The sequence below is a fragment of the Peromyscus maniculatus genome, chromosome 6 (genome assembly GCF_049852395.1).
Source record: "Peromyscus maniculatus bairdii isolate BWxNUB_F1_BW_parent chromosome 6, HU_Pman_BW_mat_3.1, whole genome shotgun sequence".
Lineage (NCBI taxonomy): Eukaryota > Metazoa > Chordata > Mammalia > Rodentia > Cricetidae > Peromyscus > Peromyscus maniculatus.
The window spans coordinates 102,871,541-102,897,902 of NC_134857.1; the positions used below are offsets into that span (position 1 = coordinate 102,871,541).

At 44.7% G+C, this 26,362-nt stretch overlaps 1 protein-coding gene and 1 long non-coding RNA gene across 4 annotated transcripts in view; one reads left to right on the plus strand and one right to left on the minus strand.

The window, feature by feature from the left end:
• The window catches only part of Synpo2 (synaptopodin 2), a 162,666-nt gene that overhangs the window by 89,504 nt on the left and 46,800 nt on the right, over nt 1-26,362 (minus strand). The gene's annotated exons all lie outside the window — the stretch shown is intronic.
• On the plus strand, nt 10,520-18,363 carry LOC121830326 (uncharacterized). The gene is made up of 4 exons (XR_006073512.2): nt 10,520-10,688; nt 11,162-11,265; nt 17,251-17,314; nt 17,812-18,363. It is a non-coding gene; the product is annotated as an uncharacterized LOC121830326 (long non-coding RNA).

Below are 26,362 nucleotides of genomic sequence, written 5' to 3' on the forward strand. Positions count from 1 at the left end.
GGCTTCCAGGAGTTTGAGGCTGGACTACATTGAAGCTAGCCATCCTTGTTTCCCTGTGCACTTAATCAATTGTTTGTGGGGGGGTCAGAGCTGATATTTAAAAAGATTAAAGGCGGAAACACAAAACAGTGGGCTGGGTTTAAATGCATAAAAATCTGGTGAGGAAGTATTATTGCTGCTACAGCTTTATTTAGCATGTCAGGACAAAGGGTTACTCGCTCTCATGGCTAGTATAAATATGCTCTTCGTTTAATGCACATTTCCCCTTTTCCTTCTTTTTGATTGTTCCTACAGGGTCTCCACAGATAGCCCAAGAATGCCCAAGGTGGCCTCAAACTCATGAGCATCTTGCTTCAGCCTCCCGAGTGCTGAGATTATAAACCTTTAGATAGGACTGAAACCACTGGTCTGTGTGCTCACTGTAATGACCTAAGAGGAAAGATGCTTGCCCAGCATGCCAGTGGGCGGTACCTGACTTGGATACTTGACTCTCCTACTGAAGGAATTAGAGAAAGACCTTCTTAGAATCAAAGGTAACAACTAAGCTGTGTCCTGGATGTGTTTAAGTTTCACTTTCTTTTCTCCTTTCAAAAATGACCCTTCCTGCCTCATCTCTGCATCTCACAGGACAAAATAGAGCCTCACAGGCAAGCTCACTAAACTGTGGGTACGATGTAGTTCTTTCCCGATTGTAAGTTTTCCCCTCAACGTAACTAAGTTCTCAACTTACTCGCATTCCAACTCTAGACACTGTGGCATGCTTCCAGACTCCAGGGCCAGAATCGTGGCTAATGGGTAGTGAGAGAAGTGCGTATGTGTCACCCTTCAGAGATGTGACTGCCAAGACACTGTGGATATGCTCAAGAAACCCAAACATGGGCACAGTGTTGGAGCAGCTTGCGACAGATGGTAGCTTTGCCAGTTCTTAATGTTGTCATTCTCCAGTGCAGATTTCTCAGCCACTCAGCAAAGGGTGGACTGAAACAAAAAGGGCTATCTCTAACACTGTGAGGCACAAAAAGGGGTCAGAGTTTTCCTGGGAAGTCAGTGTGATACCGGAGAACTAGGGATTGGAGGGTCAGTGTGAAACCATTCACAACTGCAGACGATTCATAGCAGGGTTAAACATTTTGGAATGTAAGGCGGGAATATTTTCACCATATTATTCCAGTTGCTCCTCTTAACTTTGTTTTTTGCCTTCTTGTTAAATTTGTAGATAAATTAATTTATTGCTTTGTCAGAAATTTTCAGTTGCTCCCCAGTGAGTGACAGGAACATTGGCCTTAACACAGCAGCCCAGAGTAGCCAAGATCAGCTAACGCTTTCTTGACACAGTGACTCTCTTCTTTGTGTCTGTAGACTGGGACTTCAGGCTTTGTTATATCACTTTTTTCTTTTCTAATCATTTTTCTGCCTTCTTTGATAATTCCTCTTTATCCTCTAGCACTTATCAACATATTCTTCAGGTGGCTTTCTCTTTAAAAACAGTTTCCCAGGGACTGGATAGGTGGTTCAGTGGTTAAGATGCATACTGCTCTTGCAGAAAACCCAAAATGGATTTTCAACACCCACATCGGGTGGCTCACAACCACCTGTAAACTCCAGCTTCAGAGATCTGATGCCTCCCTCTGACCTCCCTAAGAACCTGTACTCATGTGCACATACCCCCCACAGAGACACAAACACACAGATATAATAATTATTATTATAATAAATAAAAGTAGTCCTAATAAATCTATTTTTTTAATTTTGCTATATTTTCCTTGCAATTAGGGACTCACCTATTGTGTTTGTGTGGCTATTTAAAAATCTACAACCATGTCAACAACCAATGCCAGCTACCTGCTATCTGAAAGCCTAGTCTATCCTCAGGATAATGTTTTTTGATAAAAGACATCTTTCTTATTTCAAACAACTCACCCTGTCAGCAGAGCCAATGCTCAAATGGAGGTCACACCCAAAGAGCCAGATACTGGAAACTGACAAGGGTACAAACAAACCTACTTTTCTGATGACGTACCACAGCACTTACAACACTAAACTTTTGAGGAATAATTATCCTCTATTGCTTTGTATGTGTACATCTGGAATTCAAAAAACAGGTGTTTATTGAACACTTATCCTGTGTCTGGTATCAGCCCAGATGAAGACAATTTGAGAGCAGAAGAAGCTAGCAACAAACCCATGTTCTATAAGACGACAGATAATAAAGAACCATGTAGAAGGTGATAGGGCAACTAGAAGTCAGAAGGTGGAGGCTGTCTTAGTCAAGCAGTTGGGTGGTACCTCTTTGAAGAGATCATATTTGTACTGACACTCCTTTGTGTGGAGGAGAGATCCCCAACTGGTAACTGTTGTTACTGTCAAACGTAACCAATATGGAAATGACTCTATGGGTTTGAGACACTATTGGAACATGGTGATAACATCAGAGTGATAGTCTAGGAAGTTTATAAAGACAACTTCTGTGGAGAGAGGGGTGGGGAGGGAGAACAGGAAGGCCATCAGAAGCCCATGGTGGAGTGATGGACTAATGTGGTACCCAAGAGGATTCATCTAGAAATTAAGAAAAGGGTAGTAGTGACCCAAAGAAAAGAATTAAGCTAAGCATGAAGCTTGGGTTCCTTCCTGGAGCCATGAAGTCAGTGGAAATGGTCGTACTTTTTAATTCATAACGAGGACTCAGAAAGAGATTAACAAGTATGGCAGGTGAAGATCAAGAATCATGTCAGCCACACTTAAGGAATGTTCCACATCCTTAGCTGTCAGGGAAATGCAAATCAAAATGACTCTGAGATTCCATCCTACACCTGTCAGAATGGCTAAGATCAAAAACACAAGTGACAGCTCATATTGGAGAAGGTGTGGGACAAGGGGAACAGTCTTCCATTGCCAGTGGGAGTGCAAATTTGTACAGTTACTTTGGAAACCAATATGGCGGCTCCTCAGAAAACTGGGAGTCAATCTACCCCAAGACCTAGCTCTACCACTCTTGGGCATATGCCCAAAGAATGCCCCACCCTACCACAAGGATACTTGCTCAACTATGTTTATAGTAGCTTTATTTGTAATAGCCAGAACCTAAAGACAACATAGATGTCCCTCAACCTAGGAATGGATAAAGAAAACGTGGTGCATTTACACAATAGGATATTATTCAGCTGTTAAAAATGATGACATGAAATCTGAAGGCAAATGGATGGAACTAGAAAAAAAATCATCCTGAGTGAGGTAACTCAGACCCAAAAAGACAAACATGGTATGTACTCACTCGTAAGTGGATATTAGCTGTAAAATAAAGAATAACCATGCTACAATCCACAGACCCAGAGAGACTAGATAACAAGGAGGACTCAAGGTGGGGCCGAAGGGGGAGTGTGTGCCCGGGGCTCCTTGGGAAGGAGAGAAGAGATTTTGTGAATGGACTGTGCGTGGGTGGGGATGGGAACATGAGAGATCAGATTGGGATTGGGGGATAGAAGGGGAGAGTACTGAAAGAGACCACTGGAAGCAGGGGGCAGGAGGGGCATTTCAGGGTTAGGTAAAAGCCTGGTTCAAGGGAATCTCCCAAGAATTTACAAGGATGATCCAGCTAAGACTCCTAGCAATAGCAGGAACAGAGCCTGCACTGGCCACCTCCTGTGACCAGGCAAGACTTCAAGTGTAGGGAGTGGGACAGCACCCAGCCACATAACCTTCAACCTACAGTCTGTCCTGCCTATAGGATGTGCTGGTACTGGTGTGTAGTCTAATTGTCATCAGAGAGGCTTCATCCAGCAACTGATGGAAACGGATGCAGACCCACAGCCAACCATTAGGTGGAGCTTGGGAATCCTGCAGGAGACGGGGAGGAAGGATTGTAGGAACCAGAGGGTCAAGGACACTGTAAGAAAATCCACAGAATCAACTAACCTGGGCTCACAGGGGCTCACAGAGTCTGAACCAACAACCAGGGAGGCTGCATGGGACTGACCTAGGCCCTCTGCACATATGTGACAGTTGTACAGCTTGGTCCTCTTGTAGAACTCTTAGCAGAGGGAGCAGGGGCTGCCTCTGACTCTTTTGCTAGCGTTTGAGACCCCACACCTCACACTGGGTCACCTTGCCCAGCCTTAGTACATGGGGAGGTGCAACTTAACATCCTATGTTTTGTTGAAATCCATGGGAGACTTGCCCTTTCCTGACAGAAATGGAGGAATGGATTGAGGGGGTGGAAACAGAGGGACTGCGGGGGGGCGGGGGGGGGGGCGCTGAAAGGAAAGGAAGGAGGGAAAATTGTGTTTTATTTATGTAAAATAAATAAATAAAATTTAAAAAAGAATTCTGTCAGCCAAACCAAGACTGATGAGTCCAGTAGACAGCCCACAAGAGAGGTCAGGTATACAGTCACATATATGAGCATGGCATTCCGAAAGGGGAGGATTGGAGATGTAAGCTAGCATTGCATGTATCTGAGAGGATTAGCAAATACATGAGGGATCCAGAAGAAACTCCCAGTCAAGATGGTAGTGGCACTGTGCTCCTTCTGAGGAAGTGGAGGAGGGAACCCACTCCTGTAGCAGGAATCTTAAATGGTCTTATTAACTAAATCAAAACTAGGCCACGTATTGGGGTGAATGCTGGAAGATCAGAGAAGCAGAACAAGCCACAGCTACTTTACCTCACCAGTTCCTCAGCTAATCCTATTTCCTCAGACTGGAAGCCTCTGAGTCCTCATCCGAATGGGTCTCAGCTGAACTGTGCTGCTCCAAAGCCTGAAAGCTTAACCAGCCAAATGCCTCTAGTTTCTGGTCTTCACGCCTTATATACCTTTCTGTTTTCTCCCATCACTCCCTGGGATTAAAGGCGTGTGTCACCATGCCTGGCTGTTTCCAATGTGGCCTTGAACTCACAGAGATCCAGAGGGATTTCTGCCTCTGGAATGCTAGGATTAAAGGCGTGAGTGCCACCATTTTCTAGCCTCTGTATCTAGTGGCTGTTCTGTTCTCTGACCCCAGATAAGTTTATTAGGGTACACAATATTTCAGGGAACACAATACCACCACACACTCCTGTCTCCTCAGCTCCTGAGGGCTTTCTGTCAGTTTTTACTTGTGGCCTTAACAGGCACATCCCTTTCCACCCTGCCTCTCTGGTCACATTCCTCTTCCTCTTGTGTTTATAGAAACCTCAATATCTTCCAAGGACAACTTGGCACCAGATTTATGATCCACTTGAGCAATACAGAGGCTCTTCATCTTGAATTACTTAATGAAATCTGCAAAGATGTCCTTTCCCAAATAGCATTCACAGAGTCTTGAAATTAAAATGACCATATTTGTGGGTCTCCACTCACCCCACTAGGGGGATGTGTATCTAGTCAAGACAAAAGAGTCAACAGCAGTGCCAGAGACTCCAGCAGAGAGAAAGTGGGTGCAGGGACAGAGCTGGGAAAGCACAGCTGCCCAGTGCAAGGCTCAAAGGTGACCAGAGAAGGGACCTGACACGTTTCCTTTGTATCTGTTGGATTTCTTTTATACTGGAGTGGCCTCTGGGTGTAACAAGTATTTCTGCCCTCCCCCATCTTCAGTCCACACATCTTTACTTGTAAGTGTCCATTGCAAGGAGTTACTGGTCTGGTTCAAGACCCCTGGCTTCTGCTACCCTTTCGATACTGGACCCTCAATGGGACCCTTCTTGGATATCCTGTTGTTGTCCTGTGCCATGGAGGTCCTGTAGCTTTGAATCTGCAGGTCCGCCACATTCACATACTCCAGCAGTTCATAGATGAGTTGGATGTTGGGGTAGGCTAACCCATAGCCATGTTTCTGGGTCTGGGTGGCAGCTGGGTTGGTCAGCCTCCAGCTTACCCTCACGGATGCCACCCAGGCAAGCTCTCCAGCATTGCCTCAGCTAGCTCATCCAATCCAGCCTTCAGCAAGGTGGTCTCGAACCCTCGGGTCCAGCTCACCGGCACTCACCCCACCAGGGCCAGTTCTACTGTTTTGCCCAGGCGAAGTGCAGAACCAGCTCTCCCTCATGCTGCAGCCAGTGAGGGGCAGGGCCAGCTCTTCTGTCCCCATGCCTCTGAGGCTGGCTCTCCTACCTGTCACAGGTGGCAAGGGGTGTGTGTGTGTAGAGACATGTTTCCCTCACCCACACCACCACAAGGCATATAAGGGAGGGAGTCAGCTCTCCTGCTCTCATGGCCTCAGGGCAGGCTTACCCACACCCCCCACACAAAGAGGGTCAGCTCTACTGTGCTGTCCAGGTGAGGTGCGGGGCCTGCTCTCTAGAGTGCTGCTGCCGGCGAGGGACAGTGTTAATTCTCCCACTCTCATGACCCCGGGGCCAGCTCTCCCACCCACCACAGCTGGCGAGGGACAGGGGAGGTCTTCTCTCCCTCCCTCCCTCCACTGTATGGCGGATGAGGGGTGGGGCCGGATCTTCCACACACATTCACAGAGGTGTATTACCTGCCACCCCATCCACAGGGGCAGCCCTCTCGTGCTGCCCAGGCGAGGTGCAGGGCCACTCTTCCAAGCGCTGCAGCCAGGGAGGGGCAGGGTCAGCTGGAACAAATATTCTTTAAACTGATGCTTCTGATGATCTTGAAAGGCCTGTTGTCCCATCCTGTACCTGCCTTGGGGTTAGTGGAACATTTTGGTCTAATCACTCACACATTTTTTTTCTCTCTAGGTGAACACATGGAAAGAGCAAGGGGAAAAATAGCTTGTTTTATTTTGTGCCAAGTTTTTAACATAATAGCAGCCATCATTCTTCCCCTTCTTCAGTCTCGAGTCTATAAAGGGGCTAACATTCGAAACCTATTTAGCACTTCTTCTGGAACTTAGGACAAACTTCCAAAGTTATATTTGGGGTTCAGGATCTGTCAGCGAAGTGAAAGGGATGAAGGGCAACCAACCCCCCCCCCCCCCATGTTCTGATAGAGAAACGGGAACTTTATTGTGATGCAGTTAACCCATCCTGCCTGGGGAAAGGAAACTGAAGGTTAGGGTTTCTATTGCTGCAATGAAACACCATGACCAAAGCAACTTGGGGAGGAAAGGGTTTATTTGGCTTACATTTCCACATCACTGTTCATCATCAAAGGAAGTCAGGAACTCAAGCAGAGCAGGAACCTGGAGGCAGGAGCTGATGCAGAGGCCATGGAAGGGTGTGGCTTACTGGCTTGCTCCCCATGGCTTGCTCAGCCTGCTTTCTTTTAGAACCCAGGACCACCAGCCCAGGGATAGCACAGTGGGCTGGACCCTCCCCCATCAATCACTAATTAAGAAGATGCCCTACAGGCTTGCCTACAGCCCGATTTTATGGAGACACTGCATTTTCTTAAGTGAGGTTCCCTTCTCTCAGATGACTTTAGCTTATGCCAAGTTAACATAAAACTATCGAGCACACCTAGGATTCACTTAATAATAAACAAATCTGAAAATTTTTCAATAGAAATATATCAGGTAGAGTAAAAATGTCATTTGAAAATGACCTACTACCTTGAAAACATATATTTTAAATCCACATAAACCTGAATGTACACCCTCAGAAGGCAGCAACAACCATTTTCCTGCACTCCTGACAAATAGGATCATCTTAGTGGTGGGCATGGTAGGATTTGCTCTCAAAAAAAAAAAAACAAAAACAAAAACAAAAACAAACAAAAAAACAACCTAGGAGGCAGGAGGCAGATGGATTCCTAGAGCAGCCAGCGAATTGGTGAGCTCTGGGTTCAGTGAGAGACCCTGTCTTAGAAAAGAAGGTGGCGAGCAATCAAGGAAAACCACCAGTGTTGACTGACTTCTGGCCTCCATGCACGCCTGCACACATGCCTGTGCATGTGAGCATGTGCACACACACACACACACACACACACACACACACACACACACACACACACACAGAGAGAGAGAGAGAGAGAGAGAGAGAGAGAGAGAGAGAGAGAGAGAGAGAGAGAGAGAGAACAGACATACAGAGAGAATTCTAGGTGGTAGGCTTGGAGGTCCCCAAAGTCCATGCCAGTCATCCCCCACTCACCAGGCCACCCCAGGCCACACATGCCACCACGCTCCCTGCTATGGTTTTGTGAGGGTTGCTTTGCTCCTGGTGTCCCTTGAAAGCAATAGAACAGCGAGGGAGACCAGGAGGATCCTAAGTTTTCTTCCTCTAAGTCCGTCATCTGCCTTCTAGATGGAAAAGGATGACCGACCCAGGGTGTTTCCGAGATGGCTGGAGGGTGCATGGAGAGCTCAGAGAATTGTCTGCATTTCTCTTTGCTTACACAAGTGTGGATGAGTCACGGGCAGTCACTCAGGATCCCCGTCACATTCACCGCAAATGGACTCAGAAGCTGCAGGCTTGTGCTTTGGGCCCTCCCTCCCCGCTTCCCCTCTCCCATATCTACCAACCTGCCAGGAAAGTCCTGAGGGGCAGAGAAAACTATTGTGACTAGCCCAGTCCTTAAGCCTTCAAGGAAATATCACATTTATTCAGGAACAAGTTTTTCAATTAGCTAACCTTGTGCCCAAGACCAGAGGAAAGTATATTTTATATCTAAAATCAGATGATTTAAACTAATACAACTCATCTCAAAATATTTGTTTTCAGATTATTTTTAAGGTACTTATGATCAAACCAAGGCCTTGCACATACTAAGTAAGCTCTCTACCACCAAGCTCTAACCCTAGCCCTTACAATATCAAATATTAATATCACTTGTACTTTTTCCAAGCCACTCTCTCCCTACTAGTCTGCACAGAATATAGGTACCATCCCAAAGCCATATTATAGATAGACTAATGGAAATGTAACAAGCCACATCGTTTTAAAGATGTGAAAAGGAAGGAGACAATGCCCACCATTCAAGAAGACTAAGAGCACAGAGCCTTGAAAGCAGTTGAAGTGAAAGCATCAGCGATTGCTAAGGCCAAGAAATGACACGCAACTTGCCAATTGCTGCACATCCAACAAGCAGCTCTGTTATGTGAGTCCAGAGTTAACTCATTGCAGCCTCCTGCTCTCTGCCAAAGTACAGGGTGTTTTGGAGAGACACATGGTAGCGTGCTGCTAGCTTTTCCCATTGGCTTTTGACAGGCCTGAGTAGCCATGGGATCCAGTTCAGCCACCGTGACCTCCTCACTTTGCCATGGGAACAAGTCTTTGTCCCTTCTGAAGCCCTCTCCATCCAACCGCAAATCAGAAATAACCACCCATGCCCAGTCACCTGCAGGTCTGTGGGAGGATGTAACAGCCAATGCAGAAGGACCTTGGAAGCGCTTGAAGGTGTGGAGTGTTTTATAAAATGGGAAAAGGAGTCAGGATTGAGACCAGGTATGAGCTAGTCCCTCATGATCAACAAGGATAGTTGGCATCCATTCAACTCCTAAAGTAACTGAGCAGCCACTGTGTGTTTAGCATGTCATATGGAAGTGTTTAACAACAATCTTTGATGTAGAAGCATTACTTTTGTCTTTACAGATTAAGAAAATAAAGCTACAATTCTGCTAAATGGAGCAGAGACTCAAATCCGGATCTGAGGTCCAAGGCTCACACATGACCTCATACTGAAGACCAGAGAGATGGGAAACCTGACCCTTGGAGGGTATGATGATAGACTCTAGCCACCTCTCTCTGTGCTGATTCTCAGGAGCCTTTTGCTATCAGAAGCATCCAGGCAGAGTTCTGCAGAGTCATTGGAAGGTCCCATGACTTTCCCCAAGGAGGAATTGCCTGGGGATCTGTTATATGGAAGACTTGTTATGTGGAAGAGGTTCTCCAGGACACCCTGGGGACCTACGATGGAAGTCACCATGTTCCTTCTCCCATCACCACATGCTAAAGAAAGGGAAGTGAGGGTGTAGGTCTTTATTGTCTGTATTCCATATTCTTTATTTTAAAAACTCTTACTGTATTTAAAGTGTGTGTGTGTGTGTGTGTGTGTGTGTGTGTGTGTGTGTGTGTGTGCAGGCATGCACATACCATGGTGTGCGTGTGCAGACGTGGGGCAACTTTTAAGAGTGTTTTCTCATTTTCCCCCTTACTGAGGCAGTCTGTCTCCTTGTTGCTGCGGCACTGTGTACTGTAAGCTAGCTGACCCGGGAGCTGCTGATGGATTCTCTCATCTGTGCCTCTCATTTCACCATAGAGGTGCCGGGATTACAGATGTGTGCCGCTGCATCAGTGTTTCTATGTGAGTTCAGGAGACTGAGCTTAGGTCTTTGGGCTTGCATGGTTAGTGCTTCTATCCAGTGAGCCAACTACCTATCCCCCTTAATTAATTAATTAATTAATTAACTGTTTAATGAGATAGACTCTCTTTTTTGTTGCTTAGAATGTCTTTCATTTATTCCTTGACAATTGCATACTTGTAAACAACGCACTTCGATTGTATGAACTCCTCCCTCCCACTCCCCTCAGAAGTCCCTAATTCCCCTCTCCCACTCTTCCCAAGTACCCCCAACACACCCCTCCCCAACTGATGTCCTCTCTCTTTTGTTGTTATAATAATCCGTTGAGTCCACTTAATATTTCCTGTTGGGATGCTGCCTGATTCTGTTGACTTGATCTTACTCAGGTAACCATAACTACAGTAACGAAAGGTTTCTTGTAGCCCAGGCTAGCTTGGACTCATTGTGTAACTGAAGCTGACCTTCAACCCCTGCTCCTGATTCCTTTGTTCCTGAGGGCTGGAATTATTGGTCTGTACCATTATGCCTGGTGTGCATTACTTATTTGTTTGTTTATTTGGGGGGATGTTGGATGAAGGCTTTTTATTTGTAGCCCAGGCTGGCCTCAAACTTGTGGCAATCCTCCTGCCTCAGCTGCTTGTGTTCTGGGGACTACAGGGGTACACTGCTATATTCTGCTTTATTTTCTGTGTTCTTATTTCCTTGTACCTGGGACCTCACTGCCTGTGAGGAGACTGCCTTCGCAAGGTTACCTAATCCTTGGCAAGGGTAAAGAAGGGTCCGCCTAAGAGCATTTCTCTCCTAAGCTATGGCAGACTCGGTGCTGCTCAATGGGAGATCCAGGTCTCCCATTGGTGCTGCTATCTTAGTAGGTGGTGGAAACTTTCAGGTGTGGGTGGGGCCGAGCTAAAGACATAGATCGGGAGTGCCTCTGGAGGGTGTACTTGGCCCTGATCTGCTTCACTTTGCTTTTCATTTGCCAGGAAGTGGGCAAACACCTCCCCGATCCTCCGCCACTGCCGGAACATTCCGTTCAGCAGCACAAGGACAAGCAACCAGGAACGGAAGCCTCAGAAATGGGAACAAAGTAAGTCTTGCCTGCCTTAAGTTGTTGCTGTCGGGCATTTGGTCCCTGTGACAAGAAACGTAACCAATGTAAGAGTCAACCCTGAGCTCAAGGCTTCACTGTCTCCCCTATCTGGCTCTCAATCTCCAAAAGGCAATATGCCTTGGCCTCCACATTCCTGTACCTACTGGATAGCCAGGGACTGCTGGACACCCCAGCCTGCCAGAAGTACTCAGGTGAGCCAGTTGGAAACCTACTCCGAAGCTCACCTGTTCTGCCCACTCCTTCCTACCAACCTATGCAGCTTCTGTGCATCCCTTCCCCTCTCCCCTTGACGGGCCTGGGCTTCCTCATGGGTCCTGTGTGGCAGCACATGCCCCTCTTTGTGGAAACCTGAGAAAGCAACCATCTTTCCAATGGCAGCTGTCTGCTAACTGCTGGCCTCCTCATACCATAGCAAAACAAAATCCCAGCTATATTTTAAAGCTAACCTATCCTTTTGCAAGTCACTGATATTTTGGTATACTTGCCTTTTTTGGGTGGGTGTTACGCTCTAAAACCATGTTTGGTTTGGTTTGGTTTCTGTTTTCTTTATGGTGAAGGCAATGAAATTTAGCGGGTTCCCACGAATGAACCAAATGCTTTAGCATTGAGCTATATCTCAAGACTTCTTAAATTATTTTATTACAAATTAATGCGATTATAATTTGCTAAAATGCCTTACAAAAGTAGTATCATCGGGAACATAATTCTTTCTTTCAAAGTTGATTCAATACATCTGATGAGTGTCTGGCTTGACAGAAGCTTTAAGCTGTACGGTGGCTTTATGGCTTCAAACGCACTTTTGTGTTTTGTTAGCCTCATCAAGACAGGAATTTTCACTACAAAATGAGATAAATGAATTTGAGGCCGGAGTCAAGTAAAAACATAATTGTGATGAACTCTGAAAGAAAGGGGCAGAATGATGAGGAACCACCCAAAGAAAAGGGCACCCACAGGCAACCATCTACTGCAGCAGAATCCAAGGATGATGCAAGAGAATTTAACTAGATTTTCCAATATATTTGGAAATTAACAAGTCTTACAGTATTCCAGCAGTATGCCTACCCTTTTATTCAGTACTGTTTTCTAGAGAAAATATTATAAAATTAAGATAAAAGAAATTACCTTTTGAGGTGTTTTTCTAATACACACACACACACACACACACACACACACACACACACGCACAATGAAATGCTAGTGCCACATAGACTGTACAGATTTGGAAACTCACAAACCATTGTAATCACTAGTTGTTCACCACCAAGAATTAATTTTCCATGGTGATGAGAGAGCACCAAACCCTCATTGCCAATATATGTGGAGTTACCAAAAGTCAAAGCCCTTGGTGCACATCAGAGCTGGACGGCTCAATACTGAAGTCCTCAAAAGTTTAATGCAGTTTATCTGAGGTAAAACTCTGGTTTGCTTGCTTAAAACTCTTTGGTGTGTCACATTAAGTTCCTGCTGCAAGCTGCAGAAATATGAAGTAGGAATTCAACTGACTATGGCAAAAGCTATTCTCTGGAAGAGTTAAGTACTCTTGGTGATATTGGCTTTTGAATATTAGCCATTTCCTGCTATGAACGTCTCATGTGCTATTGTAGCTTTTCTATTCCTAGAACAGTGTGTTTGATCATTCTTTGGGCACAATTTCCCCTATACAATTAAAGTATTTGGATACATCTCCCAACTGTGCTAAAAGCAGTCACACAGCTAGACCCCCTATTTCAGGCCTTTCTGTAATTATCATCATTAGCAACATCTGGCCAGGACCTTCTCCGGATAAAAGTATCTTATCGGAAATACTTGCCAGACTTTTTAAGAACTGACTGCAGATAGATAAGCATTCAGACTACCTGTTTGAGAAGGCCTGGCAGATGTGCTAATTAAGCTTAACTCTGCTCTCTTACAAGTCTTATCTCTAATCCTAGCTCTCCCTTTAACAATTAATACAGAACTAAAGGGCTTTTACTTACCAGGTACATCCAGCTGTGACGCAGGTTGCCAAGCTACCAAGCAGACCTGCCCCACCCGATCAAAAGCGGCAGAGCCAGAGAACTGTGGGTTGTATGTATATAAAAACTGGACTGGGGAAAGAAGAAGAGGAAGAGGTCTAGAAGAACTAGATGAGGAAGAACTAGATGAGGAAGAAGCAGATGGAGGAGAACTAGATGGGAAAGTATTGAGATGGGAAGAACAGATCAGATGGGAAAGAACTAGATGGGGAGGAAGAGGAGAGAGAACTTAGAAGGATAAAGAGAGGAACTAAGACAGGAAAGAACTAGATGGATGAGAACCAAGATGGCGCAGAACTAGATGAAGAGACTAAGATAGAACCCAGAGAGAACAGCATAAAAATGTAGAGAGAAATCAGGCAAGAAAGGAGCTAAGTAAGAGAGCAGAACAGAAGCTGTGGAGAGAGAGAACTGACTCAGAAGAATAAAGTGAATGGGCAAAAGAGTTTCGTGTACATAGATTTATTCTATTCGAGAATCCCTCAGATTAATTAATCCACTGCTGGCATCTCTTCTGGGACTCTGGGAAAATACTATAGAGGGGCTGGACCCCAATAGTCTTTGTTAAGTTCCTTCAGTCCCAAGCAGACAGGAGCAATACAAGTATATCTTTAGTGCCCCGAGCCTTTCAGTTAGCTTAGGAACTTGAAATGGCATTTGTCAGTTCTGTGACATTGGTGTATATTTATGTGGATTTCTCATATATACAAGAGATAGGTGTAGTAAAGAAAATGTTTCTGGAATAAAAAGAGAAAGCAGGCAAAGAGTGTGATTCTAGGAACATAGTGCTTGAAGGAGGAAGAACATTTTGGGACCAGGAGTTCAGGAGAGGTGCATGCCCTAGGGTTAAGCCTCTGTCCAGGACCCTCTCTGTGCTCTGCTCTGTAGAGGGCCAGCTGTGGGTACACCGGTAGCCCTCAGGGCATAGTCCCTGAGCTGCACTATGCGTGTTGTGTCAGAATTTACTGGAAGGGCAAATTATCCTCCTCCTGGGCTTGAGTTAGAAATGCAGGGGCAGGGGCAGTAACCTGCAGCTCAGCAGGCCCACCTGGGGGGTTCTGCCACTTTCTCCAGCTGAGGACCTGTGGTAAACATAGGCCTGAGCATCACCGGTCCCAATTGCTTCTCTTACTTAAGAAAGCAGACTGCAGATTTTCCACGTACACTGGCTAATTGGTTCTTCCTTTTGTTCTGTGAGCCAAGATAGTAACAACTTGGATCTCGTTAGTACAGTCAACAAGCTTTAAAGCTCCCGTCTTATTAACTGCCGTCAGAATTCTTAGTTGACACCATCAACACCATACATACCAAACCCCTTCTTACACAAATTCTACAGGAAGAGACTTCTTCCTTTTGTTTACAGAGTTAATGAACTCAAACTTCCTGTAGACTCATAATCTATTAAAATTATACATCTTTGGCTTGAGATCTCAAGCACTCATCAAAACCCTTAAACTACCATGACACTGAACCCAAAGGGTCATTTGGACAATAGTGATGATGAGAGTCCGCTTGAATTGCAATTCCTGAGTTATACTGTCCTTTTAAACACACACACACACACACACACACACACACACACACACACACACACACACACGAAAGCACTTCCTATCAAGACTTGAAACACATCCCGCACTCCAGAATTAAACTAATCAACTGCCTTAAGTTGTTTTCCTCATCCTTTTAATGTTCCACATGGTTCAAAATTGCCTTTAGCAAGGGGAAAAATTTACCGAATGTGATGATTACTCCGAGTGGAGCTTTATTAATGTAATTTAGGTCCCGCTCTTATGGGAGTGGAGGGACCACAGACAACAGGATAAAGATCAGAGTTTGTGGCAATAAACTTCCGTCAGGTGGCTTTAATCAGATCTAAGGGGGCTGGAGCTGAAGGTCATCCACTCTGCTGCACTTCAAGAGAAAATGCTGCTTTCGAAAAGGCTCAGGCTGCTGACACAAACATGTTTAGAAAATAATTCTGCACTGGAATCCAGACATAAAAACAAGGCTCCGTGTCCCACCATCCTTATGGCCAGAAGAGGAAAGCGGCTCCACGCTACATGTCTCACTGCCCATAAAAGGCAACACCACTCTGCCTGGGACCTTAGTGTTCAAATATACATCGAGCCTGATGTAAACCATTCCCCCATCTGGCTATCAAAGAGCAACATGGAGATGACAGAGCTTTGTCAGCAGAGGCTCTACGTGTATTTAAAGATGAATTACACATATCAGATGACAAGTAGCCAACTAACTAAAACACTCCCAACACCGACAAGATATTCTTTTTGACAAAACAGACAGATGAAGGAGAATATTTGGTTCAAAAAGTGTTAGCTGGGATTTCACAAAAACAACCCATCTGATCAATTCAAAGACACAATTGATCAATCCAAGTGCTTGATCCATCCCAACACATGACTGATTCTTACAGCAAAATGGAAAACTTTTTAAATATTTATTTAGTGTGTGCATGAGTGTGTGTGTGTGTGTGTGTGTGTGTGTGTGTGCAATTTTATGAGCTGATTCTCTCTGTCCACTATCTGTGGATTAAATCTGGACCATTAGCCTCGATGGCAATAGCCTCCATCCTCTGAGGCATCGCAATGGCCCTTGGAAAACTTCTCCTTAATTTCACTCTTAAAATACTCAATATACTCTCTCAGGCATTTTCCATGAGACATTGGGAAAGAAAAGAGAGCATGCTACATTCTCTTATGTAGTGGATTTGAAACGCAAGACATAAATCCTGAGGGAGACTAACAGGCCTTAGTGTAAATTACCCTGATTTTCTAGTTTCCAGCAAACTAATGAAGATGTAATATAAGTCAGCTCTTGAGTAAAGTTGGAAGTGTATAAAGGGATGAGAGGTACGCTTTAACATTGTAGGCGAAATGAAGGAGCAGAGGGCAAAGTATGCTGGTCAGCAGGGAAGCAGAGTCCAACACAGCAATGTTCTCTCTCTCTCTCTCTCTCTCTCTCTCTCTCTCTCTCTCTCTCTCTCTCTCTCTCTCTCTCTCTCTCTCCTCTCATTCTATAACTGGGCCACAGACCAAGAACGTCACTGGCTGCTCCCTCTCATCTGCCAGTCGCATTAAAAATAACGTCTGGTCTGTGCTCACAAAGCAGCACATACTGAACCCTTATTCTGGCAGGAAAGCACTGCTTTTGTTTGATGTCTTACCTTTCTTCTGAAACCCTCAAAGTCAGTCTCAAGCACATAAAACCATAATCACCGTGGTAGAATACATATTTTTATTTTAAGGCATCTGGACCTACTTAGAGGTTTTTATGTGGAAAGCTTTCTAGATGGAGGCCCCTTCTCCCTTCCTCTCTTCCCTTCCGCCTGTCAATCTCTGGCTGGCTGACAGCATGATGCTGACACACATTCATCTCTAGCACCTGGGAGTGGGCACACCATGCCTTTCCTGAGTATTTTCCTAATTGTGTTCAAGAGAGTGTTGATATGAGAGAATCGGCCACAGTACCCCTCTTTCCTGTCTAGTTACACACAATAACCAACGATGTATTATGGTGCGTGTAGCAGAAACAAGACCAAAACACATCAGTGTTCCCAGAGACTGTATACTGCTGTCAAACAGACCACATAAAGTCATTAACCAAGTAAATGCCCATTGTTTTCTTGCACAAGTTCATTAGTTGTTAGAATCAAGAGACATAGAAGTACAATAGATTGCCGGGCGTTGGTGGCGCACGCCTTTAATCCCAGCACTTGGGAGGCAGAGCCAGGCGGATCTCTGTGAGTTCGAGGCCAGCCTGGGCTACCAAGTGAGCTCCAGGAAAGGCGCAAAGCTACACAGAGAAACCCTGTCTCGAAAAACCAAAAAAAAAAAAAAAAAAAAAAAAAAAAAGAAGTACAATAGATCAAACTTGAAGATTAAAACCGTATCCATGCATTCTTGTGCATTTCTGTGGTTATCAGGTGGAATATGGCTGAAGCATCATGACAAAAGGGTCTGACTCCAGCTTGAATCAGCACAAAACTGGTAAGTTGTTCAATGTACTTCTGGCCACTCACGATGCTCTGAGGCTTTCCCTGTGGGTGTGTTTGTTTCTTTACCACGTGCAACTGTCTCCAGCATGGATGATCCCCAAATGCTAGAGGATGAGCTAAGAAACTGAGTTCAAGATGCATCTTCTTTGCCCAGAACTAAGGAGTTTCCCAGGAAGTAGGGAACAGTTTTAAAGTTGGGACTGTTATGGGCAGACTGGTGAGTTTGGTAGGTTTCTGAGAACAGATTGAAGTTTGATTCTCATTAATTCATTTCTTATAACACCAACTTGGGGCAATTATAGTCACTGAGAACTTGATTGGACACACAAAAAGCTGTCCTCAATTTAGGACTATGGGGCTGAAATAAAGCTGGCACCTGGTCAAAGACCCTGAGGAGTAACGTAACTCCTTGTCTAATCCAGGAATGATCAGATTTTGAAGTGTGACATCATGGCTTACAAATTAAACATTAACGTTCTTCTCTTCTAGCAACGGTGCTTAGGGGCACTCAGTTTGATCTACTGTCATAAGCTTTCCTGTATTACAGCCTAAAAGCAGGCTGGGCCTGCTCCACACACCTGGGAATGGAATTGTTTGCCTTTATACCAATAAAATTCAGGAAGACGCCAAGACTGTACATGGTTTATGCCCAGACAGATGCTGAAGAGCTTGTGCTGAGACATCTAAAGTCCTCACTAGATTGCCTAAGACAAAATCAAGCATTCCAGTGGGGCTGCCGTGGCTCCGTGTGGGCTAAGATGGGTCTGAGATGGAACCAAATGTCCTTTCCCTGTGGAGAAACGTGAAGGTGCTGAAGGCACAAGCCAGCGTCAGAAATCTAAATAAGCTAAACCAGCAACACTCGAAAGAAGCTAAGTAACAAAAACTGGAGTCTTGTTCTGTGCAGAACAAGGCCAGCAGGATGGCTCTGTGAGACCGGCAACCTGAGTTTCACCCCTGGAGCCCACTCCACAAAGGGATCACCTGCTGTATACATGCTATGGCACAGGCATCTCTTCCGTCACGCATACAACAACAATAAATGATAAGTTTTTAAAAAAATAAGCATTAAAAGAGAAAGGTCACAGTGAGATCTATCTGAAACATATTCTCTGGAGTTTGTTTTTAAACAAACTCCAGATTCTTTCCAGATACGCACACAACACTGAAAGCCGTGTGCTATCAAGCAAGTAATGTTTTGCAAACACATCTCAGTGTTTCATTTCTCCTGGAAACCGTCACCTTGAGAGACCACACACTTGGTCCACGATGGCCAGCAGTTCTAAAAGTCTTTGAGTTGCCTTTAAGCACTACCAGCTTATTTTATAGTCTTCTCTCAATCTTAATGACATTGTGTTAAGAACACAGGTCGCTTCCCTTACTCACCTAATGTAAGTGCACACAACCTAATTTTTTTCTTCCTAAAACAAAATTTCTACCCCAGAGGAGAGCATTTGCCAGCATTGGCGAGGGGAAAAGAGCCCGGGCACCAAAGCCAGTCCCAAAGGGTGAAAAGCATTGCTTTGAGGAACGGTGGTCTGCATCACAAGAAAACTTCAGCGTGGGGATTAGAGGGATGACTCAGTGGTTAAGACAGAGGACCTGGGTTCAATTCCCAGTACTTGCCGCTAGCGGCTCACACTTGCCTGTAACTCCATCTCCAGGAGATCTGATACCCTCTTCTGGCCTCCATGGGCACCTGCCCTCATGAACATGGACATAGACATACAGGCACACATGCACGCGCGCGCACACACACACACACACACACACACACACACACACACACACAATCCTTAAAAGGAAAATTCAGTTTTGATCACAGTAATTTGGCAGTTTATAAATTCTTATGTAATTACTGCCATCTCTCATGCCACTTATATTAAACTAAACAAACTTTTAAAATGTCAATTAACAAGCTTATCATTTCAGTTTTCATTCTAAATCCCGACCTCAGCGTCGCCCAACTGGGTCCCAGTCCACTCAGATTTCCTTTCCTGGCATTTGCTCCAACAATGAGCTCATTTACAGCTTTTATGCTGTGTTTCCCTTTGACTTCACTCTTCCTCAGGGCTTCTGCCTTCACTTCTAAGACACCGGCTAGTTAGCTCAGAGTTGCTTTGTGGAGGAGCCTGGAGATAGACTTGTGTGAGGTCTTTTAATTAAAAGCCTTGTCACGTGTAGCATCCTCTAATAGAAGCTTTTCCCAACATCGGCTCAGTTGATATTTGGGATTGGGTAAGTCCTGGTTGGAGGGTGACCCTGACCTTTGTATTAGAAGACATTCAGCAGCATCCCCAGCCTGGCCCAGCAGATGTCAGCTGGGACAGCTGGAAGCATCCCCAGTCAGTGCCAAATGTTCACTGTAGGGAAAAAACACCCGAGCAAAGGACCGTGGGTTGGCACAAGGGGTGGAGAAATAACCTTCTTCTCTTCATGGCCTCTGAAGTAATAGACGTTATTCTGAATCAACTTAATGGCCACTAGGAATAGCTCCCATGCTGGCCAGTGTGAAAGAGAAAACAAACACTTCAAGCAAAGGAAAACATAATTATCTTGTTGCTGTAGCAAATCTATATTTAAAAAATTGTTGTGCTCGCCATTTCCAGGTGGAACACTGGGCATGTATGACAGGGTGGAACACTGGGCATGTATGACAGGGAGGAACACTGGGCATGTATGACAGGGAGGAACACTGGGCATGTATGACAGGGAGGAACACTGGGCATGTATGACAGGGAGGAACACTGGGCATGTATGACAGGGAGGAACACTGGGCATGTATGACAGGGAGGAACACTGGGCATGTATGACAGGGAGGAACACTGGGCATGTATGACAGGGAGGAACACTGGGCATGTATGACAGGGAGGAACACTGGGCATGTATGACAGGGAGGAACACTGGGCATGTATGACAGGGAGGAAGGTATTTACTCTTTCACACCACGAATGTTCACTGAGCACATATGAAGTGAGGAACATTATGGGGAGCTCTGGGCCTACATGGTGAACAAGTCAGAGAAGATGTCTAATTGGAAAGTTTGGGACGTGTAAATACAAGGAGATATGTACCCCACCAGGGGACTGTAGCAATCCTGTTTTTATTCTGTATTTCATGATACTTTGATATTTCATATTTTGGTATTTCAGGCTGAAGAGAGGATGCCTCCTGCCCCAAAATCTCATTCCCCAGTACACTTAAGCAATCTTGAATCTATAGCCACCATTCATTAGTTTATTTCACTATCAAAAATGCAGCTAATACTTCCCTTTCCTTCAATCAACTCAAGACAAGAAGGCAGGCCCTGTATTCTCTAGCAGTGATCCTCAGCCTCCCTAATGTTGCGACCCTTGAGTACAGTTCCTCATGCTATGGCAACCCCTAACCATCAAATTATTTTTGTAATTGTAATTTTGCTACTGCTATGAATCATAATGTAAATATCTGATATGCAGGCTATCTTGTCTGTGAACCCCAAAGGCGTCACGAAACACAGGTTAAGAACCACTGTTCTAGAATGATTCAAATTCATCAGTTCTAAGCCGTTTCTTTCACTTTGCCTTTTCTATGGAAAGCATGATAAAGGCATAGCCTCTGTTTGCTCCTTGCTCTTTCCTGCCTTCCCCGGGGTCCCGCATAGTTAGGACACGCCTACAGGGAATATAAGTAATAAAAACCCTCCTTGAGGCTGTTGCTTCCCTGCATTCTCCTAGTCACGGCCGTAAATCAGAACCCTGTTACTCTAATCATAAGACAGAGAACATATGGAAAAGAGGCCAGAGAGTTTTCCTGACCAAGAATTAGAATCAGTAAAATGAATACAAGGAAACAAATCTCATCTACAGGGAAGAGATGGCATCAGTGCGTGCGTAAGTGACCAGGAGCAACCAACTTGGAGTGGGAGCGCAGATGCTCGATTCACTCAGTGCATATCCTGAAGGCAATTAGTAGCTAACTGGCTGTTTGAACTGTGTTTTATTGGAGGGATCTTTCTGGTCTCTCTCTCTCTCTCTCTCTCTCTCTCTCTCTCTCTCTCTCTCTCTGTGTGTGTGTGTGTGGGGGGGGGGGGGTTGTTAATGGAGAAAGAACTACACAGAAGCCAGGTAGTGGGCTGTTGGGATGATGTAGGGAAAGATTGACAACATCTGAAATGGGTTGAAAGGGGAATAAACAGGCATTAATAGATTGGACAGATTTCCAAAAGGAGCTGAGCAGAACCGAGGAATGGACAGAGGGAAAAGGAAGAGGCCACTGTTAGGAGCTTATGACAGTGGGACAATGTGCCCATCCATATCTTTGCTGAGATAAAGCAACTATGAGGAGAACCAGAGTTGAGGGGAAGCTACAATAGTCTGGAGCAGAGGACACTTAAAAATCACATCTAAGTTAGTTAAAAACTATTTTTCAGTTATGGTAGCAGCAGCCACAAGTTAGCCCTGGAGAAGAGAGATGAACAACAGGAGCCCATAGGAAAAAGCAGAGGAACGTGACCACTGCTCACCAGGAGAAGAGAGGCTCTGAAAAGAGCCTGAGATGGGGGTAATGGACAGGAAAGCAAGAAAACCTTTGCCTACAATCTCCACCCCCCACAGCCTCTCTGTATCACCTCCTGCTCCCCCTCCCGCTCACACAACCTCTCTATATCACCTCCTGCTCCCTCTCCCGCTCACACAGCCTCTCTATATCATCTCTCTTGTAGGCTGTAGAGCCCACAGAGGCTTCCTAGTGACAATTACTCAAGGTCGGAGAATTTGAACTTGCTTTACCCAGGAGGGCTGTGTAATGGATGATTTGGCCAGGGGCATGTTTACTAGGTGTTTGGAAAGGTCTATGCTTGGCTGTACAGTGTGCTTTGATCTTGCAATGGGGGGAGGGGGTCTTTGCCTCTCCCTTGGCCATATTATAAAAAGCCCTTTTGAATAAATATCGAGGCTGGTGAGTATTGACCTAGGCCCTCCCAAAGCTATCCTGTGTCTCTGTCTTTCTTCTCAATGTCTAGGTCTCTCTTTCTATCTGTCACTTTTAAAGTTCCTCTCTCCTCTACAAAAGAACCCTTTAAAAGGTGGGAGTTGGATTCCCACACTCTCCCTTCTTCACCGGAAATGTCGTTCTGTTGAGACTCTCCATTGAAGACTCAGCCTCCAGCAATGCCTCTTTCAGGACACTTTCCCTGAACACCCCCAGGTTAGAATGAGGGTCCTTTCTCCATCACAAATGTGGGTGTGTCAGGCCTGTATCTCCCTCAACGCCAGGCACCAGCCCACAGCACCATCTTGTCCCCAGTCCAATAAGGAACACATAGTAAGCAACGACATTGTTTTGCTGAGTAAATGAAAACAAACAAACAAAAAAAGGCTATTACACTTGAGCCACTGGAAATCCTTCGGGTAACCATTGAAGCCAATTAACTTGTATTTCTTTTATTTTTGGAGATTATAATATGATCACAACATTTCCCCTTTCCTCCCCACCCTCTCACACCTCTCTCCTTGCTCTCTTTCAAATTCGTGGAAGCCAACTTAACATTTATTTTGAAAATATTTCATATGCATTTTCTAATATACAGGTGCTCAAAAACAGAATTGAAAGGAAGAGGAGATGAAATTTGAGGGGTACGTATGAGGCTCACAAAAGCAAGAAACACTTAAAGATGAAAGAGGCAAGGCTGTGGTACCTTGTACACTCTAGTGGTTTTGAGTGTAAGGGTCCATGTTCACAAATTTTAACGCATATGCTTCAGGAAGTGGAGGTCACTGAGCGAATTGAGTCCATGAAGGGAAACTGAAGCCAGTCAAAAGAACACATGAAAGTTTTAACAAGAGTCCTATGACAAAAGGCCATTGTTTTTAGCTTTAAACACTGATTATATACATTTTAGAAAGCTTCAAAATATATGGCGATCACACATTTTAGTGTAGCGCCCAGCTATCTATAATGTGTGTTATGTGGTTGGTGGGGTAACCACTGGAATACCACAGAAAAATGCATGCCACGTGGGGATGCCAAAGAAAAATGCGTGCCGCATGTGTCAGGTACCACTCAGAGTTCTGAAAGGCAATTTCTCATGTATAAGCCATAAAGACAAGGTTTCCCTAACAACTCATACAAAACTTAACACCCTATTTCCCTCGCCCTTGCCTCCCAAGTCAGAGCACAGAAGGGGTTCCTACCCAAGGGAAGTCCCCTTGTTCTTCCTGGGCTTGTGCATAAGCATGCCCTGCGCCTTTTGCAGACAGTGCAAGCCACTAATCTGTGACTATGTTCTTGGATGTTAAAATAATGCTCACTCAAAAAATATTCCTAAATAGGGCACAGTGGTTAAACTGGCAGGGCTATAAATATCACAGGACCAAAGTATATTTTTGTCTTTATGTCTCTGTGCCAGATGTTGTTAAAGCAACTGCTAATATACAAACTTTTCCGTGGCAGTCACCAAGGACAGTACGCGGCTTCTTCGGGCCTATTTGAAACTGTGTGCTTCATTTCACATAAATATTTAGCCAAAGAAGGCATCTGACAGCAAGAATCTATACACATCATAACTGCTTTACAAGGAGCTATCTTTTTTACTGCCTAGAGCCTGGTGGAGGCCTAAAGGTTCCCTGTGCAAATCTTCTTATGAATAGAGTAAATAAAGAGACAGGGGAGAGGGGGTATTATCATTGGCTCCAAAGTCTGTCTTGAGACTCATCTCAAGCCGGCCTGTGAAGAAGAGACCAACTTGACACTGAAAAGAAGAGAAAAGAAAAGAAAAGAAAAAAAAGAATGGCCCTTCATGAGAACCACAATGAGGCTGACATTTACAAACAAAATTCTATAGTACTGTTCTAGCATGTCAAGAGTCTTTCAGAGTTTGAATTATTAAAACCGTGGGTCATGACATCACATGGGGGGGGGGGGTCACACACCTGGAGGTGGTAGTTGCAAAAAAACTGGCACGGGACACGGTTCCTGAACATGCAACACCAAAATGTAATGAGAAATCAAAGGCATAACGAATCGGAGGCGTTTCTGGCCATGCCCAACAGTGGAGCATCATGCAGCCTCGCACAGGCCTTGGTTCTCATACAGCATGCTCATTCTGTGTGTTGTATGCCACAGTATCGCACAACACACACCACCTCAGCCTCAAACACTGCGGCTCCAACTCAAGACTATTGTCTGTTATGAACCACGGCATCTTTGCTGTGCACACAAAGATCTCTGCTCTTGCAGAAACATGATGGCTTAATTGCAAACTATGAAAAAAGTCTTTTCCTACTGCCCCTCCTCAGCATATATCAAATTAACATATCTTTGGAGTATGTTGTCTTAGAATGTTTGATTTGAAAAACTGCTGTTTGGGTTTTATTAAAAGTCACTAAATAAATTTTGGCATGGGAACAGAACAAAACTTCCAACTTCTGAACTGGCCCTGACCATATTTCTGTTATTTTGTACTATATTTTTATGTGAAGTCATGTCTCAGCATTGATGAACATAAAATCACCATCTCTATCAATTCTGAAAATATTGAAGACATTCTGTACCCTGTAGTATCAAATATTCAGCCAAGATTGAATTCTTCATGCATATCCATCAGATTAACACGCAAATTTGCTTTCATCTTTAGTGAATGTGAAAATAACATGTATATCAGAGAATAGTTTCAAAATAAATTTCTTATGCCTTATTGTCTGTAAGTGTTTGAGTTATATACCTATATGTCCAGGGTTATGTAAAAATTCCTTGGGAGAAAAGATATTTTAAATAGAACAAGTTCAGGAAACTGATGTCATTTCCTCATTATATTTGCCTTCAGTGAGTAAAAACATTGAAATCACTAATGTTATGTGTGGTGGTCTGAACTGAAAATGGCCCTCATAGGTTAATATATCTGACTGTTTGGTTCCTGGTTGGTAGACTCTTTAGGAAAGATTAGGAGATGCAGCCTTGTTGGAGAAAGTATGTCCACTGGAAGTGGGCTTTGATGTCTCAAAAGCCCATGCCAGGACCAGTCTCTCTCTCTCTCTCTCTCTCTCTCTCTCTCTCTCTCTCTCTCTCTCTCTCTCTCTCTCTCTCTCTCTCTCTCTCTATGTGTCTGTGTCTCTCTGTCTGTGTCTCTGCCCCCCCCCTCCTGGAAGATATGATCACTCAAGTGCCATGCCTGCCTCCTGCTTGCTTGCTGCCATGATCCCCGGCCATATTGATTATGGACTAATCCTATGAAACTGTAAGCGAGCCCCCAATTAAATGCTTTCTTCTATGAACTGCCTTGGTCATGGTGTCTCTTCACAGCAACAGAACACTCTAGTAATAGCCAATATAGATTAAACACCTAACAAACACCAACCACTCCATTTAACGTTTTATATGAATTTTCTTATTGATCCTGTAGTAGTCCTATTTAGAAAGTGATATTGGTTCCTCTACTTCATGAAACTGAGGCTGAGGATTAGAAGTCCCAAAGCTCCAGAGGAGGACTGAAGGACTCCACCCCAGGCAGTTAGACTGTACGTTCAAGGGCTAATAGTGAACCCATGCTCTCATGCTGGAGGCAAACTTCACACACTTAAGCACTACACACATATCCTATGGGGGAGAACTTGGAAGATTTGTAGAGAATATAACACAGGATCATAAACTGAACACTGGGTAGACTGCAGAGCAAATGATACTGGCTTAGAATTTGATTAATGAGAGTCTGCTACCCAAAGAAATAATTCAAAAGCAGGAAAGAGAGTCTAATAGTGAAAAAAGAAAAGAAAATGAATGTATCTGCAACGTGTTGAGCAATAGAAAAGGGAGAGACGTATGCCTGGACATGCAGGCAAGCTTGCAGACCTCAAGGGAGATCGTGGTGCACTGTGATGACAGAGAGAAACAGTGGAAGTTTCCAGAAAGTCAGGCTTTCTCCTACTGCATGCTAGAGTCTGTTCAGACACAGGCTGGTGGGTGGCAGAGTCCAGTCTGCGGGAGTCCCAAAAGGCCCCCAATGAAGCTCCAACAGTAATACAGTTGGGAGAATTCAGGCGGCTGGTGACTGAGCACACTGCAG